The sequence below is a fragment of the Haemaphysalis longicornis genome, unplaced genomic scaffold, assembly GCF_048455015.1.
Source record: "Haemaphysalis longicornis isolate Haplotype H1 unplaced genomic scaffold, Haemaphysalis longicornis Haplotype H1 scaffold_6, whole genome shotgun sequence".
NCBI lineage: Eukaryota > Metazoa > Arthropoda > Arachnida > Ixodida > Ixodidae > Haemaphysalis > Haemaphysalis longicornis.
Window position 1 is genome coordinate 312,410 of NW_027526407.1, and position 14,686 is coordinate 327,095.

Sequence of the window (14,686 nt, forward strand, 5' to 3'; positions counted from 1 at the left end):
CAAACGCACCGTTCGACAGTCTCACAGTAGTGAGTAAGGGTGTTTATGTCTCTTACATCTATTGTAAAGAAGTGGTATCGGGAATCCTCATAACAAACACAAATCATTTAAAGAACAAGGCTATAGAAAAACGAGCCTGGCCCACACCGCCACAAGCACAGTGGAGCCAACAGCCGTGCAAAAGATTTGTGTGGCTATCTAGATTTTCTAAGCAGTGCATACTGCTACCAGAAGGCGGGCTCATAGCCTTCAAGACAGCGTCCAGGGTAATTCCTCTAGTAAAGTCGCACTCCTCCCTGGTGAGCCTCTGGAAGCATTGTTGGTTGTCATTGCTATATTAACTACGTCGCATTGTTGGCATTGAAGGCGGTATAACTGCCGTTGGAACAATCTGAGGAGGCGTAGCTTGCTTGGGGGAACTGCGATTCTATCGCTCTGTCATGCCAATGTGATCAAGCGACCCCGTTCATGCTACCCGATTTCCCCCCGCCAATCGCCGCTCCGGTACTTCCCCCAGCGCGGAGCCATGGCAGTTCCGCAGCCCGACTTACGCCGCTTCGGCGAGAACGAGACGAGCTGAAATATCACTTGAAAACTTTATTCTCGTTGTGCGGCAAGAAACACTGTGCGGCATACAACACAGACATCATCCTGCCTTGAAAACGCACGACAGAAGTCCTCTTCTTCAGCTCAGCCTCATGGCATACGAAGGAGGTTCTCACTTTCCGATAACCACACTCAAAAAGACTTCTCGTTGTCATGCGCCCGGGTGCTCTTGCCGTACCTCTTTTATAACCATAATGTGCGAGTGAGGACGGACGAGAAATCTGCCACAACACCAGGCAGGCATCAGTCTCGCCCTGCTGCAGCGGCAGCAGCAGGGAGAGTTCTCGCGCCTTCGCATACCCAGTCGAGCAGGAAAGAAACGGAGAGAAAACAAAAATGAGAGGAGTGGTGTTTTCCGAGGCCTACTAGCTTTGGGAGCGCAATAAAAGAATCGAAACTACAAAATGAAACATCGGCCTTCTGCAACCCGATACATTTGTGTGGACTCACAACGCTCCTCACAAAAGTCGAGTAAACCAGAACTGGGCTTAGCTAGGGGTTTCAGGCGTTGATCGGTTTCTATATTGCAAGCAGATAGGACTTACCAACCAATAAAATCAAAGTGTATAATTCATTCTAGGCCATAAAATGCGCCAACATAAAACGACACTACCAATAATGAAGCTACAATGAGCCAAAACATATTGCCACTATAAATTACCTAAAAGCGAGGTTTGACTTATGTTGTGATTTTTACTGGTGGCGAGCTCAATCGTTACTACAGTGGTGTGAGTATACATCTTAATGCACGGGGAAGAGATAAAGGCTTGACTGCATGTAAGGCAAATCGCGTAATTAGGTACATTGCAAGAAAAACCTGACTGACCTGTCTTTCCTAATGGTATGAGAAAGGATTTTATGAGAAAAGATGGAGAGCAAACTACAGCATACTCCGGTACTTCACTCATCCAAAAAATTTAGATATGTCTATGACTCCTGCATATTCCCAGCCACGCTGTTACAAAGCCCCGATGTCTAAAACACTTCCCGATCGCGGAGTAGTGGTGTTCAGTGCTTTGTGATATTTTGTTCTGTGTCTGCATCTCGCGACAACACTATCATGCTGGTAAAATCGAAAAATATCTCTCTAAGTTCCCAGTCTACGAAACTTCGAGGACCTAGAGATGAACTATGTTTGGTGTATTCGATAGTGAAAACAAGTATTTTTTGTTATACTCACCGTTTTAGGCAGATACATTTTATTCTTTGTAAACATTTTATTTGTAGTGTGTAAAGATAATACCGAAGTGAACGTAAGAAATATCTTTGTTGAACTGGCCCCAGTTGTATCAGAATCTAATATTGCAGTTTCTGAGGTATCCGCAAATCCGTTCAAGCAGCTTTTTGTCATATTTAGTCATTCACCACACAGATGCATAATTTTACACTTTCTAAAACGTCTTTATTTTTTGTTTTTGAAACCAGCAAGTTTACTTTCTAAGGTATTGAAAAAAGAACTGGTAGTATTAAGGTATTCCGTGTATTTGCTTGGACGTAGGCATGTCTCATTGTAAACACTGTAGGATGGTTGTCGTTCTTGCGCAATGATTGCTTTGAAGGCCCAATCACAAGCGTTTACTTTCTGTGGCCCGGTGTTTCCTCCTTTTATGCGTAGCTCTAGATGAGTGAAATATTGCCCTGAAAATGTAGTCAAATATTAGAAACAAAATGAATGCGTACTTGGGCTATATTAGGGAAAGAGGAGACTAATATTTTGTTTAAAGACCATTCTGACAACGTCTACTCAAGACCAAAGCCTTTTATCCTGAAGGTCATCTTTGGCCATGAGTACGCAATTGCAGTACTAAAACAATTCACAATCCAGTTTTTCGGTATATAATTAGGTTTCTGCCCACCCGTACTTGTTCGATGTAACACCCTAGATCGACCAAGGATTTACTCAGCTACAAAATGGCCCATTTCAACCTGCTGTAGAAGGGTGTGGGCGTTTTCTGCATCAAGTGGGCGTATAACATATTCTACGTATATAGATTACAGAAAAGTGTCTCCGCCAGGCAGCCCGACTAAGAGCAGAGGGTCAACGAGAATATTCTGTTCCTTTTTTTTGCGAAAAGAATCGTCGTGAGATTCAAAACGTTGGAATAGCGGCTCGATGCAGAAATCAAATTGGAAAAGATTTGCCGAGCGGTGCAAAGGTTTACGAACAAGAAACAAAAAAGGAAGACTGCGTGGTAAAACGTGGTGTACAATTTGTAGTGTCGTTGAAGTGGGTAACGTGTTTGCATTTAGCTGTGCAGTGCAAGGAGTGCACGGGCCATCCTGAGTCGCCACACACTCTCATTCATGATAACCACATACTGGGGGGGGGGGGGGGGCGCACGTGCCGTCCAGATTTGCAACACACAATCATTCCTCACAAACACAGGAAGTGTTTGTAAAAGCGTTGGTCCGCCCGAGAAAGTCTTCCCACCAACTGGATACCAAATTGTGTACATTTGATTTCTTTTGTAAGCCGCAATTTTCCCCGCTTCCGCACCACCTGAACTTGCTACCCATGCCACGTGCGTTGCCACGTTGTTGTGCAATCTTGAAAGCTGCCTTCTTAGTTCTTTTCTGTCTCTCTCTCTTTTTTGTAGTTGCTTTACCCCGTTAAAGCGCGACTGTGTGCATACTCTCTGTTTCCGAAACAACTTCCTCTCTAATGCAATATAAGAAGTATGTTGCAAATGTTGGCGGAAGCAAAACCATCTAACTGCACTCTCATAAAGGCAAGTGTCTTTGCCACTCTGTGGGTAAATCTTCGGTGTTATTGTTTTTGCTGTGATTCCGGTTCTTCGCTTTCGGAAGATTTATATATATATATATATATATATATATATATATATATTGAAGCGTGCTTTATTGGACCACTAACGAGCAGTTAGACCTGCGGAGAAGCCGAGGTTCTTCGTGCCAAGCAAGCTGTGTCCGACGCGATACTCGATCGACCCGTGCGCCAAGCGATACTTCTGCCTTCTCGTCGTCGGGCGTGCACCAAGCCGAATATCCCCAACGGGGAATTGTCCTTGCACGAGCGCCTATGATGATTACATCAATCGCGTCCACAATCAACGCTACAATATTCGCCCCCGGTGGAAAAGGAGCCATCCTGGCGACTCAAGGTGACGAGGAGATCACAGGATCGTAAAACTCTTTCAGCCGGTTGGCGTGAACTATTTCGCGTCCACGGTGTCGACGGTCGGGTGCGGGAGCAACCGGTTCGACGAGGTAGTTCACTGGTGAAGTTTGCTTGACGACTCTGTAGGGTCCATGATATTTTGCAACAAACTTCGGTGAGAGACCAGGTGTAGGGCATGGGACCCAAAGCCAGACAAGTGAATCAGGCCTATAGGTTGGAACCGCGGTGGAAGCGTCGAGATTATGCTTCTGGTGTTGCTGGTGTTCAGATGTGAGCGAGCGGGCGAGCTGACGGCACTCTTCGGCATGCTTGACTATTTCCGAAATGGGTGCGAATTCGGTCTGATCTGGGCGATAGTGCAAAATTGTGTCAAGAGTGCATGCTGGCTCCCGTCCGTAGAGCAGGAAAAAAGGTGAGAATCCCGTCGTTGTCTGCGTGGCCGTGTTGTAGGCGTACGTGACAAAAGGAAGTATCACGTCCCAGTCAGAATGGTCCGACGTCACGTACATCGAAAGCATATCACTCAAAGTGCGGTTAAATCGTTCTGTGAGTCCATTGGTTTGCGGGTGGTAAGATGACGTAGTTCGGTGAATAATTCGACATTCCCGCAGGAGGGCTTCGATGACTTCCGAGAGGAAGACGCGACCTCGGTCACTGATGAGCTCTCGAGGAGCACCATGGCGAAGTATGAAGCGGCGTAACAGGAAGGACGTGACGTCACGTGCCGTGGCAGTTGCTAGAGCAGCGGTTTCTGCATAGCGCGTTAGATGATCCACTGCCACAATGACCCAACGGTTGCCAGCGGCTGTGCAGGGTAGGGGTCCGTAAAGGTCTATCCCAATGCGGTCGAACGGTCTTTCGGGGCACGGCAATGGCTGCAGCGGGCCCGCCGCAGGAGTAGGAGGGGATTTGCGCCGCTGACAGTTGATGCATGACCGGATGTACTTGCGGACGAACGTGTACATTCCCCGCCAGTAATACCGTAGGCGAAGCCGCTCATACGTTTTTAACACACCGGCGTGCGCGCAGCTTGGGTCAGCGTGGAAGCATGCGCATATGCCCATGCGCAAATGGCGAGGTATCACCAGTAACCATTTGCGACCTCCCGATTGGTAGTTGCGCCTGAAGAGCATATCGTCGCGGATTGCAAAGTGGGCAGCTTGTCGGCGCAGCGCACGCGACTCTTGAGCAGAGGGAACGCCTGAGAGGAAGGCAATAAGCGAGGCAATCCAGGGGTCCTTGCGCTGCTCGGCCGGCATGTCCGTGATGTCTAGGGACGACAGGCCGGCATCAACAGAAACGGAACAAGAGTCTTCCGCCGGTAGGGGGAGCGGGACAGAGCGTCAGCGTCTGAATGCTTCCGGCCGGAGCGGTACAGCACACGTTTGTCATGCTCTTGAAGGCGTAGAGCCCAGCGACCAAGGCGGCCAGACGGGTCCTTGAGCGACGACAACCAACACAATGCGTGGTGGTCCGTCACAACGTCAAAAGGACGACCGTACAAATATGGCCGAAATTTTGTAAGCGCCCATACGATGGCCAAGCACTCCTTTTCCGTGACCGAATAATTAACCTCAGCTTTGGTGAGGGTACGACTGGCATAAGCGACGACATAATCGTCAAAACCAGCTTTGCGTTGGGCAAGCACTGCACCGATTCCGGCGCCGCTGGCATCCATGTGAATTTCTGTTGGCGCGGTCGGGTCAAAGTGTTGCAGAATAGGCGGGGAAGTAAGGAGCCGCCGTAACTTCGCGAAGGCTTCATCGCCGCAATCCCTCGTCCAAGCCCCAATACCGCTTTCCTTGCCGAGAAGCGCCGTCAAGGGCGCAATTATGGTGGCAAAATTGTGAATGAAGCGGCGGAAATAAGAACATAGACCAATAAAGCTCCGTAGAGCCTTCATGGTGGTCGGTTTAGGGAACTCGGCGACCGCACGAAGTTTGGTGGCGTCGGGAAGAATTCCCTCCTTCGACACAACGTGGCCCAGTATGGTTAACTTTCGCGCCGCAAAGTGGCATTTCTTCATGTTGAGTTGCAATTTGGCATTGGCAAGGCAAGTCAAAACCTGCTCCAGGCGCCTCAAATGAGTGTCGAAGTCGGGAGAAAAAACGACTATGTCATCGAGATAACAAAGACACGTTTTCCACTTCAGGCCGCGCAAAATAGTGTCCATCATCCTCTCGAACGTGGCAGGAGCGTTGCACAGGCCAAACGGCATGACGTTAAATTCATACAGGCCGTCAGGAGTGATGAACGCCGTTTTCGCGCGATCGGCCTCCGCCATGGGCACCTGCCAATATCAAGACCGCAGATCAAGGGAAGAAAAAAAACTCGGCGCCTTGTAAACTGTCAAGGGCATCGTCGATCCGTGGTAAAGGATAGACATCCTTCCGCGTTATGCTGTTCAGACGGCGATAATCTACGCAAAAGCGGATGGAGCCGTCCTTTTTTGTGACAAGCACTACGGGAGACGCCCACGGACTGTTGGAGGGCCGAATTACTCCCCGCTTGAGCATATCGTTCACCTGTTCGTCAATAGTGCTGCGCTCCTTCGGCGACACACATTACGGTCGTTGGCGCAGGGGTGCATGCGAGCCGGTGTCGATGGAGTGGGCAACTGCAGATGTTCGGCCCAGCGGTGCCTTTGCGCCGTCAAAAGAAGAGCGGAACCGATATAGCAGAGCGAGGAGCCTCACTCGTTGGTCCGATCTGAGCGTAGGATCGATCGACGCGCCAATGTCCGGAGGCGACAGGTCTGGTGTTGACGGGGCAGGACTCAGTCCAGCCACTGGAACCCATGACGGAAAGTCGTCTGGTACGGCGGCGACAAGGTGTGGCCGAACAACTTTGACGCACACAAGGACCTCACCGTGCAGGAGACGAAGGGGCTCCAAGGACTCGTTGGTGACGACTATGGCGCTCGTGCCAGCATTAACTGTCAGTAGGGCGAATGGCAGGGACAGCGATTTTCGATGGAGAAATAAGGGCCACGGCGTAAAAAGAACAGGTGCGTCGGGAATTGAACAGCAGCAGAGCGGTACGAGAGCAGCCGAGCGGGGAGGGATGTCCGTTTCGTGAGCCACGGTGAGCTTTGCTGGGGCAGCGGACTGAAGGTCGTCGTAAGGCGCGTCCAAGGGAGAATCAAATTCTACTTGCACACGCGCACAGTCGATTATTGCGCGATGGCGAGATAAAAAGTCCCAGCCTAAAATGACGTCATGGGAGCAGGATGGCAGCACGAGGAATTCAACGGGGTACACGACGTCTTGGATCGTGACACGCGCCGTGCAGGCTGCCAAAGGTTTTACAGGTTGCGCAGTTGCGGTACATAATGAAAATTGCGGCAGTGACGTCGTAACTTTTCTAAGCGAGCGGCAAATATCGGCGGTAATGACGGAGACGGCTGCGCCTGTATCGACTAGTGCGACTGTACATACACCTTCAACAGATACGTCGATTACATTTGTAGGCCTTTTGCAGTTCGGAAGTCACTCAGCTCTTGCCTCCGGAACTGCGGCGGCTAGTTTTCCTGTTCAGTTGGGCTTGAACGACGTCGCATCGGCGATAGTGAGCGGCGACGTGGGGAGCTTGAACGGCGGCTATCGGCGTCACGACGGCTAAAATCGTTGTAACCAGAGGCAGGCAACGGCGACCTGGGTGACACGTCTGTCATTAGCTGCGGAGACCCGTGTGGAGAGCCAAAGCCAAATCTGTGGTTTCCAACGTCATCATTCATCCCGGGTACACTGCGGCGGCAGTAACGGGCCACATGGCCTGGAAGTCGGCAGGCGAAACAGATGGGGCGATTATCAGCCATGCGCCACGGATTCACCGGTGGCGGATTTCTGTGTACCGCAGAGCGTGGCGGGGTTGGTGGCATGGCCCGAAAAGACGTCCCAGCTGGCTGAACCGGTCTCCACATAGCTTCGGCATACGTGAGGGGTGCATAGTATAGAGTGGGTGGCAGTGCCTCAGCCACCTGTTTCTTGATCATGTGGCGAAGCGGTGGAAGCGTCGGCGAGACAACGGAAGGAGTCACTTCGGTAGGCTGCGGAGGCACTGCGTATCGTGGAGATTGGCCAGGAACAGACGGTGGCATCGTTGATCCGGGCTCCAGGGTAAGAAGGGACACTTGCCGAGCGACTTCTTCGCGAACAAACTGCTGAAGCTGCCGCATCAAGGATGCACCGGCCCCCGGCTTTGTCAAGCTCGACAGCGGCTCTCCCTGGGCAGAAGAGTTCCGGGTAAACGCCCTCTGTCTGCGGAGTTCTTCGTAGCTTCGGCAGTGGGTGATGATGTCAGCAACGGTTCGCAGATCTTTCGCTAACAGCATCTGGAAAGCATCATCATCGATTCCTTTCATCAGGTGCCTAATTTTCTCTGTTTCAGCCATAGCTGAATCAACACGGTTGCAGAGGTCCACAACATCCTCGATATAGCTTGTGAAGGTCTCTCCAGCACGCTGTGCTCGTGTGCGGAGACGCTGCTCAGCAAGAAGCTTTCGTACGGCGGGACGGCCGAAGACCTCGACAATACGATTTTTGAACTCAGCCCAGGTAGCCATGGTGGCGGCGTTGTTGTGGAACCACTTCTTGGCTAGGTGGTCCAAATGGAACACAACGTCATTAAGCTTCATGCGATCGTCCCATCTGTTGTGCGCGCTTACTCGTTCGTACTGCGACAGCCACTCCTCCACGTCGTTGTCATCCGTTCCATCGAAGTTAGGGGGGTCGCGCTGGCGAAGCAGACCCGAACACATGATGGGCTGCGGTGTCATGTCCCGGTCGGTGTTCAGCTGCATCACGGGCTGTAGCCGCCTGCTTCGTAACTCCAGGATGTGGTATCGGAGTCTTGCGATGCGAAGGTAGAGTCACGCTGGGAACGAACCCGCACACTCCACCAAACTGAAGCGTGGTTTATTGGACCACTAACGAGCAGCTAGACCTGCGGAGAAGCCGAGGTTCTTCGTGCCAAGCAAGCTGTGTCCGACGCGATACTCGATCGGCCCGTGCGCCAAGCGATGCTTCTGCCTTCTCGTCGTCGGGCGTGCACCAAGTCGAATATCCCCAACGGGGAATTGTCCTTGCACGAGCGCCGAGCGCCTATGATGATTACATCAATCGCGTCTACAATCAACGCAACAATATATATATATATATATAAATATATATATATATATATATATATATATATATATATATATATATATATATATATATATATATAAATTCGTATATATATATTCGTATATATACATATATATTCGTATCCGCGTCGCGTGCAGAAGGACCTTGGTTCGAATTCCGGTGCCAGACAATTCCAATCGGATTCAAAAAAGAAATCCGCGTATTGATGGAATTGCACAATAGGGCTGGGGGTGCGGCCTTACCCCGGCGACAATTGCTGGTAGTGCACTCCGTCACCAGAGCAGGATTGGCCACCCTGGTGTATTAATGGCCACAACCTTCCATGAATACGCCAAATGACTCACGGCCATCAGTCTTCAGTAGCTGCAAAGCAACTGACCACGGCGGCGGTCATACGTGTGACGCAGAAGAGGGTGCTAAGAATATCTGGCCCCGGACAGGTCGCCATTGGAATCACTTTTCAACGTTTAACACGACAACCTTATCTAGCGAAGCGAGTCTACAGGTCTTGTTTGAGCAATTAAAGTGCAATAAATGAGATTTCATAAATCTTAGTGACGTTAGGAGGACAGGTGAAGCCTTTACGGTGATGAAACAGGAAAACAACCTATGTTACCGCGGTCTTGCGGAGAGAAGAGAACTAGGATCGGGATTTCTAGTGAATAAAACCATAGCTGGCAACATAGAAGAATAATACAGCAATAACAAAAGTGTAGCAGGTCTTTAGCTCGGCAATGGCTAAAGAAAACAACAAAGAATAGCACAGTTATAGGAGGCTTCAATGATAAGGTAGGCAAGAATCAGGCTGGAGACAAGGCACTCGGGAACGTGTGGTCTGGGCCCTAGATATAGCAGGGAGGACCTACTAGTGGAGTTTGCAGAACGAATTAACCTGCGTACTAGGAATATCGTCTTTGAAAAACGGGAGAGCCGGAAGTGCACGTGGAGGAGCCCGAATGGGGAGCATAAAAATAAAACAGAGTTCATATATGCGATAACCCTGGCGTCGTGCAGGATGTGGAAGTGCTCGGAAGGGTAAGGTGTAGTGACCACCGCATGTTAAGATCTCGAATTAGGCTAAGGATCAGGAGGGACCGTAAGAAGCTAGTACGGAAAAAGCCGAAGAATTAGCTAACAGTAAGACGTAAATTAGAAGAAGTCAGGATCGCGCTGCAGAACAGATATTCAGCTCTTACCGAGGAAGCAGAGTTTATGACACAGGAAGCCAGCGACAGCCTAACACGCATTATCACATAGTGTGCAGTAAACTTCGGGGCACGATGGCTAGACAGGATACTGGTAAACGTTCCCAGGAGACGAAAGATCTAATTAGGAAACGAAAAACATGACAAATCAACCCCAGCTGACAGCGTAGAACTAGCGGAGCTGTCGTAGTTATTCAATAGGCGTAAGAGAGCTGACATACGGAATCATATTATTGGGAGGATCGAATACGTTGCAAAGGACGGAGTTAGCCTGAAAGCATTGAAGAGGCGTCTTGGCGTGTGGAAAAATCACTTAGTGACAAGCAAGGCAATGTCTTCAGAAATTGGGGTAAAATACTCACAGTTCCGAGAGATTCTATAGGGATCTGTACAGTAGCTGGGATATCCAGCATAATGCCGAACGAGAAAGTGGTTCAGAGCAGAAAGACATCCCATCAGTAACGACAGACAAAGTAAGGAAGGCTTTGGAAAAAATGAAAAGGTAAAGCACATGGTGAGGATCAGATAACAGCAGATCTTTTGAAGGATGGTGGAGAAATTGTATTTGAAAAACTGGTAGACCTTATACGCAATGCCTAATGACCGCAACTGTACGAACGCGAACATCATCCTAATCCTTAAGAAAGGAGGCGTAAAGGACTTGAAAAATTACAGGCCGATCAGCTTACTGTAAGTCGCCTACAAGGTAGCTACCAAGGTAATCGCTAACAGAATTTCTGCATCCTTAAATTTCAGTCAACCTAAAGAACAAGCAGGTTCCGTAAAAGGTATTCAACAATGACCCATATTCACGCGATCATGCAGGTAATAGAGAAGTGCGCTGAGTATTCTGAACCCCTATATATAGCCTTCTTAGATGATGAGAAAGCGTTCGACTCGGTCCAAACCCTAGCAGTTATTCAGCATTACAGGACCAGGGAGTAGAAGAGCATTATGTACAAATACTAGAGAATATCTACAATGTGTCCAAAGCTACCATCAGCCTCTATAGGAAGAGCAGTAAAATACCTATAAGGACGGGCGTCAGACAAGAAGACACAATCTCCCTTATGTTATTCAGAGCATGTTTGCAAGAAGTATTCAGAACATTGGATAGAGAGGTGGGAGTAAGGGATAATGGAGAATACCTGAGTAACCTCAGATTTGCTGATGACGTTGCCTTGTTATGTAACTCAGGGTCGATTTGCAAATCATGCTAACTGCACTGGAACGAGTAGAACCGCGGGTATGAAAATAATATGCAGAAAATAAAGTATGGATCAATAAACTCGGGACAGCACAGCGGTTTAAGCTAGGTGGCGAGCAGCTGGAAGTAGTAAGGGAACATATCTGCTTAGGCCAAGTTGTGACTCCGGAACCCAACCGTGAGACAGAGATCGTTAGAAGGATCATAATGGGGTGAAGTGGATGCGGCAGAAATTCCCAGATAATGAATAGCCGCCTACCTTTGTCCCTGAAGGAGTGTATGACAGCTGCATCTTACCGGTACCCACCTACGGAGCAGAAACTTGGGGGCTCACTAAGAGCGTTAAATGTAAATTCAGAACAATTCAGTGGGATGTTTAATGGAAGAATATAGGTGTATCATTAAGGGACAAGATGAGAGCGGAGTAGGTCAGGGAACAAACGCGTGTTAAGGACGTATTAGTAGAAATTAGGAAGTGGCGTGGGCAGGCCATGTAATGCAAGGGCAAGATAACCGTTGGCAATTAAGGGTAACAGAGTGAATCCTTAAACAAGGCAAGCGATGCATTGGGTGGCAGAATATTAGATGGACAGATGAGATCAAGAAGTTGGGGAGGATAGTTTGGTTGCACTTAGCACAGGACCGGGATAAATGGGAGAGACCTTTGCCCTGCAGTGGGCGTATATTGGCTGGTGATGAGGATAACTTCGTAAATGATAATGGCGTATCTTGCCTTCACATGTAATGCGAGGGCAAGACAACCGTCGGTCATTGAAGGTAACAGAGTGGATCCCTATAGAAGGCAAGTGTTGACAGAGGCGGTAGAACGTTAGATGGGCAGCGGAGAACAAGAAGTTTGAGGGGATAAGTTGGTGCCAGTTAGCACAGGACTGGTGTAATTGGAGAATATTGGGAGAGGCCTTTGCCCTGCAGTGAGCGTAGATAGGCTGGTAATGATATATATATATATATATATATATATATTGTAGTTAACCATATTCGCCCATTTATAGATGTGCTATCAGACACTGCGAGGCACGCACAGTGCCCCGTGTGGGTATGCTCTGATACGGTGGCAATGGGCAACAATGGTTATCCAAACGAACCGCCGGCTTCTTTGCAGCCCCTGCACTGTCCAGTACAAAATTTCGACCGCGTAGGAATCGATTTGTATCTGTCGCTCCCTTACACGGTTCAGGAAACCGAATGGGCCGTCGTAGCGGTAGACTACTTAACGAGATAGGCTGAAACCGCCGCACTACCAGCCACTAACGCCCGTGATGTCGCCTCATTTGTCGTACGCCGGTTCATTCTTTATCACGATTCCCCTTAGAGAGTTGCTCAGCTAGAGAGGCTGTGGGTTTCTATCTGAAGTAATTGAAGCCCTACTCGCAAAGTGCAACATTATCCACCGTACCACCACTTCTTATCATCCACAGACCTAGTGGTTTCACGGAAAGATTTAATCGGACACTGGGCGATATGTTGGCAACCTATCTTTCGGCAGACCACACCGACTGGCACCAAGTTCTTCTGTACGTAACGTTTGCATACAACACTGCCACTCAAGCAACTACGGTGTTTTCGCCTTTGTTTCTCCTCTACGGCCGCAAGCCGTCAGGTCCGCTCAACACCATCCTGCGGTACCCACCAGATGCATCTGAATCTACACCCGTGTCACAGGCATCTCGCCACGCCGAAGAGTGTCGCCAGCTGGCCAGGGCTCTGACTTCCGAGGACAATCTCGCCAGCCAGACGATGGAACACCGCCCCATATGTTCGCTGCTTGTTGTCTTGTGGGGCTGTGGATACCCTCGACTGTTCCTAATCTTGCTTAGACGTTACTCTCCAAATATCATGGTCATTACCGTGTAATTGAGCGCGCATACCCAGTGAACTACGTAGTTGAGCCGCTCACCTTGTCCCCGACCATCGTTGTCGCGGTCGCGAAACAGTGCAAGTTGACCGTCTCAAGGCTTACCACGAACCCATGGTTTTTTCTTGCCCTTGGGTCGCCAGGATGCCTCTTTTTGTCCGCGGTGGGTAATTGTAGTTCAAAAGAATCGCCCATTTAGAGTATGCTATCAGACACTCCGAGGGACGCACTATGCTCGCTGTGGGTATGCTCTGATACGGTGGCCATGGGCAATAATGGGTATGTAGTGAATGGGGGCTGTGAAGACGAGGAGATAGCACCAGCATCGTGGAGAACGCGCCACAATCTCTAATAGCGTGCTGCATTGTGATCATCGCTCCGGCTAGTCCTCTCAGTGCCTACTCAATTACCGCCGCCTGGAACGCTAGCATGCCCTGCCAATAAACTCCTGTACAATATATATATATATATATATAAGGTTTGGAAATGAGGGGCTCGTTAGGAAATACAGAAAGAAATGCCGGCAGTCTACAAGGCCAAAGAAGGCATAGGGGAATGGTTAGACAATTTTTTACCGTTAGTGACGTTACATTATTATTATTAATATTTAATTAATACGTGAGAAAGAAAGAAAAACACGCGCCCAGAGTGGGGACCGAACCCACGCCTTTCGATTAGATCTCGAATGCCTTACCAATTCGGCTATCTGGGCGACTGTGTTCTCCGTCACTTTCTGGGGTATTTTATATTTACCACAACTGTATCCGACGCTCGAGGGTGGTAGCCAGCGCCACTCAGACTACACGGGGAGAAGGGGACCTTCTTTTCAACCCCCGGGGCGTGACTCAAACGTCTACAGCCTGTCATGAGCGGGTCAACTGGCGGGGAACCCTCTTATGCTACCTTGGCATCAAGGCCGCCAGAACCGAGGCCCTCGCTAAGCTTTCGCACGATAATAAGGTTTGGAAATGAGGGGCTCGTTAGGAAATACAGAAAGAAATGCCGGCAGTCTACAAGGCCAAAGAAGGCATAGGGGAATGGTTAGACAATTTTTTACCGTTAGTGACGTTACATTATTATTATTAATATTTAATTAATACGTGAGAAAGAAAGAAAAACACGCGCCCAGAGTGGGGACCGAACCCACGCCTTTCGATTAGATCTCGAATGCCTTACCAATTCGGCTATCTGGGCGACTGTGTTCTCCGTCACTTTCTGGGGTATTTTATATTTACCACAACTGTATCCGACGCTCGAGGGTGGTAGCCAGCGCCACTCAGACTACACGGGGAGAAGGGGACCTTCTTTTCAACCCCCGGGGCGTGACTCAAACGTCTACAGCCTGTCATGAGCGGGTCAACTGGCGGGGAACCCTCTTATGCTACCTTGGCATCAAGGCCGCCAGAACCGAGGCCCTCGCTAAGCTTTCGCACGATAATAAGGTTTGGAAATGAGGGGCTCGTTAGGAAATACAGAAAGAAATGCCGGCAGTCTACAAGGCCAAAG

General features: G+C 49.3%; 1 long non-coding RNA gene across 1 annotated transcript in view; it reads right to left on the reverse strand.

Moving 5' to 3' along the window:
• Positions 1 to 2,018: 2,018 nt before the first annotated feature.
• The window catches only part of LOC144141353 (uncharacterized), a 74,571-nt gene continuing 61,903 nt past the window's right edge, over positions 2,019 to 14,686 (reverse strand). Inside the window, exon 6 of the long non-coding RNA XR_013316543.1 lies at positions 2,019 to 2,244. This is a non-coding gene — a long non-coding RNA (uncharacterized LOC144141353). The remainder of the gene's footprint in view (positions 2,245 to 14,686) is intronic.